General features: G+C 52.1%; 1 long non-coding RNA gene across 1 annotated transcript; it reads left to right on the plus strand.

The window, feature by feature from the left end:
* The first annotated feature begins 411 nt into the window (after nucleotides 1-411).
* LOC142604666 (uncharacterized) lies at nucleotides 412-1,181 on the plus strand. The gene is made up of 2 exons (XR_012838516.1): nucleotides 412-733; nucleotides 826-1,181. It is a non-coding gene; the product is annotated as an uncharacterized LOC142604666 (long non-coding RNA).
* Nucleotides 1,182-4,140: the final 2,959 nt, after the last annotated feature.

A 4,140-nucleotide genomic window follows, 5' to 3' on the forward strand; every position in this document is an offset into this window, starting at 1 on the left:
GGTAAAGCACAGTCCTTCAGCGACAGCAAAAGTTTTGGCTGGTGGGATAGCATGGGAGGAGCACGGCAAAGCCAGCAGCAATCCCTGCCCTGAGCAGAAGCCACCCCACCGAACCCCAAAAAGCTCCAGAGCAAAAAATTATTCCTGCCCTTTGCCTAAATGAAGGAACTCTCATGCACAATTCTTCAGGAATATTCAAGAGTCACTTCTCTGAAAATTTATCAATAAAAGCATTGCCCTTCTGCCGAAGAGTTAATAGCCCTGAGAGTGAATCAGAGGTCTTGCTCTTGCTGTGGGATTTCTCCCAGTGACACGATGTTCCCACTTGGAGACAAGTTTCTTTGTTTGCTTTTCCCCAGTTATATAAGGGACATAAATTTTTGTTGCAGAGAGAACTCCAGGCAATCTGCATCTCCCTGCAAGTCTGCATCTCCCTCCAAGGCTTCTCACTATGTTTCAGCTTGAATGCTACTGCTGTGGCTGCAATTTTCCAGCTCCTGCCTGCGTCTGCACTAAACCCTCTCCCCTGCCCGGGGAAGCAGGATCCTGCCCAAAACACAGCTCCTCATCAGGTCTAACCCCACGGAAGCGGCCAAAGCCCTTTGCCACCCTCCCATCCTCAGCCCATGGCATTGCAGAGGCAAAGACATGAGCACAGACAAGCTACAAAACCTTGGGCCGGCACAAGGACGTGCCCAGAGACGCTCCCCTGCGCAAGAGCATCTCGGGTGAGGTGAGCAAAGCAGTGGAGCTCAGGCTGCTGCTTTGCAGCTTGACTCTTTTCCAACCGATCTCCTCTGGCCCCTGGTTTTGCTCTCCCAGCAGGTCTCTGATCCCCAGCCCCATCACTCAGCGCTGAAGGAACAAGCCAGGGGAGGGGAGGCCGTGCCGGGAAGGCTCTTGCAGCGCTCGGGCGAGGGCTGGGTGCTCTCGGCCGGCCGGCGCCGCATTGCACACATACCAGCAAACCTCAGCCCAGCAGCCCCGGAAGGGGAACGAGGCAGCCAGCAGCAGCTCCCAGGCCAGCGATGAAGCCTTAACCCCTTCCCTGCTACAGCCAAGAGGCTCCTCAAGAGCCAGGAGGCAGCTGGAGAAAGGAATCCACCCTAAGGCCAAGCATACTGCTGCTGCATCCATCCCTCCCTCAAAAAAAATCCCAGCAATACCCTAAAAAAAAATAATCCCTGGGAACACAGCCCTCCTCTTGCCCTTCCCATGGCCCAGCAGAAAGGCTGGGGACAATCCTCAGCCCTGGCCAAAAGCCACCAATGCTCCCAGCAGCCAGCAGAGCCCCAGGCGATGTGGAGCCCTCCCCGGTGCCCAGGGTACCCCTCCACTCGGGGTCAGCCCCTGGGAGACCCCCACCCTGGAAGATCCTGTCTCAGCAGGGTCCCGTGGGGGACCCAAGGACAGCCACAGCCTGAGCAAGGTTTATTCTGCACCCCAAGGAGCAGGCACTTTGAGCCCTTCCATTCACAGCACTTACAACCGTAGTGGCAAGGAGGGTTTCCCATCAACATTGGCGGAGGAGAAATCCTTTGTGGTGAGGGTCTTTTTGCTGTGGGTGTCAATCCCCCTGCAACTCAAGGGCAGGACTTTGCACGTGGACACTTGCACCCGTCAAGAGCCGGTTCACACCCTCCGGTGCCCACGGAGAGCCCGGCTGCCCCAGCTCTCCCCGGCCCCTTTCTCAGCCTGGTTTCTCTTGATCTCTCCCCGTGAAGGTGTTTGGGCTCTGCTCTCCCAGCGAGGCAGAGCCGACACATCGGTCCCCAAGAGCCGGGGCAGGAGGAGGTGGCATGTCACCTCCAGAGCAGGTACCAGCATACCTCACCTCTGAAACAGCAGCAACCAGGTGTTATTCCAACCCGCGTGAAGGGACTAAAAATGCCTTGGGCAGGGCTGCACCACCCCGGTTGGAAATCATCTTGGTCTGAGCAGTCTCCAGCCACAGTTACAACAGCTTAAAAATCACATTTACAGATCCAATGTGACACCAAACACTTTTCCTTTTTTTTTTTTTTTTTAATTAATAAGTGGAAAAAAACAGACAAAGCCCTTCCCAGTGCAGGTAGGATCACTGAAACCCAGGGCTGAGCCTGCGGCTTTGGCAGGGCAGGGGGGTGTCAGCCAGCCCCACCGCCCCGGGGCCACGCTGCCCTCCCGCCGGAGATCAGATCTCCCACACCGATATTCAGCTCTGCTCGGTTCGCTCCAGCGCCAGTCCGATCGGATCAGGCCCAACAGGATTAACCACATAACGCAGCGCCAGCGGAAGGCAGATTTGCCATTTAAAAAGAAAGACACACCAAAGTCCGCGTTAAAGAAACTGCCTCAGTTAAAAATTTGCCTCCAAATTTAGGTTTTCTAAAATTAAGATTCCGTATTTTTTATAAAATAGAATTACAGCCTTCATAATAAATTAATAATCAAAGGCCCACAGAAATGTTTCCATAAACTATCTTTTTAATTCCAAAGGAAACCATTTGTTTAAAAGAAGCAAGTGTTCCCCTGCAGAGCCGGCACTCCAGTAATTGCAGCATGATGATAGAAAATGGGGCTGGATAGCAAAAATAACTTAAAACTATTCTAAACAACCATGAAGCCGAGTCATCTGTTTCAAAGTCCAAGTGGAGATATCCCAGTGACGGGGCCCACAGAAAATGCTAAGGTGCATAGTTAAAAGGGGAGGGGAGAAACAAAAACAAACAGTAAAAATAGTACAAATTCCTTCAGATACTATTTGTGACAAAAGATGAAAGCTGGGATTTTCATCCTCTTTCCAGCATCTCGACTGCAGCGAAGCTCAGGGTTTCATCGCGCCAGGCACCCCTAATGCAACGGTCCCGCGGGTGTAAAACCAATACTGAATACTGGAGCTTACTGTTCCTCTAAAAGAAAAAAAAAATTTAAAAAGTAAAATCAAAGAAGAATAAAGGCACCCTCTCCCCAGCTGGTATCAGCCAGCGCAACCCCACGAACAGGGGAAGGAAAGGCCAAACCCTGATCTCTCAGTCTTTTGTGCTCCAGCCTCCGTTGTATACACCGTTATCACGTTACCAAATGCGTACGTCGCTGTATGAATGGCAAGGTGCCACCGGCATAAATACATTTGTATCTGGACAAAGGATCTGTCTGCACGTCAGGATCTTCATTAAAAATGAGTTTGTAAGCACTTCCCCTCATTCTTTTGGTTCATTTCCACAAAAACAAAAATGTAGCGTTGCGTCAAAGTTGCAAGGACGCCCAACACGAGACCGGACCAAGCGCTTGGTGCTTCAGACCAAGCCAGCTGCCCTTTCACAGCACTCCTGGCTTTCCCAGGCTTGTCGAGGCATGGGTTTAAAGTGGTGGGGTTTGATTCTGCAACTAGCTAGATCTAACAACGGGTACATCTAAAGCACAGCCTGGTGCAGCTGTAGTAAGGCCATGGGTAGAGCACCACGTGGAAATGCAAAGCCCAGGCAAGAAGCTGGGACACACTGCGCAGGACGGTGAGGACTAAGAATAAAACCATCGTGGCTATTTAAACACAAAGTTGCAGGTATGGCACCTTGCTCTGAAGGTTTCTTGGTGGATGTTGCTGGAGATGGGCAACCACGAAGGGAAGATCCTCAGCATGTTGCTTCCATGTACTCCCTCTAAGAGAGACAAAGCTTGGCAGACCTGGTCTTAACCAAGGCAGCCAGTCCTTTAAGCCCTGCTACCAAGGCTGATTTAAAGTTAGTTCAGGTAGATACTGGCACACCAGACCACAGGGATTGCCCACATCAAGTTGACAGCGTGGTATTTGAAGGTCAACTGGAGGGTGCTTCAAATCAGTGCACCGTGAGCGGCAGCGTTTCCAGAGCTGCTTCGCGAGCAGGTCAGCCCTCCTCGTGTGAGCAGCCATGGCAAGAGCAGAGCAGGAGCCACCTCCGCTGTCCCCCTGAGCCCTGGGGCACTGTCTTGTGGCTGGGGCTCCAGGGACAGTTCAATTCCCCCGGGATTTCACAAGCAGGATCCCTGACAAAAGCAGGAACCCCGGAAGGAGGTGACAAAATGATGGTGAAGCCTGTGGGAACAAGCAGCCTGTTACAACCAAGGCACAAGTGACAATGACAAACCTTTCCTCGTGCATGTTTGACAAAGGCATGCTGG

This window comes from Balearica regulorum, chromosome 20, assembly GCF_011004875.1.
Source record: "Balearica regulorum gibbericeps isolate bBalReg1 chromosome 20, bBalReg1.pri, whole genome shotgun sequence".
Lineage (NCBI taxonomy): Eukaryota > Metazoa > Chordata > Aves > Gruiformes > Gruidae > Balearica > Balearica regulorum.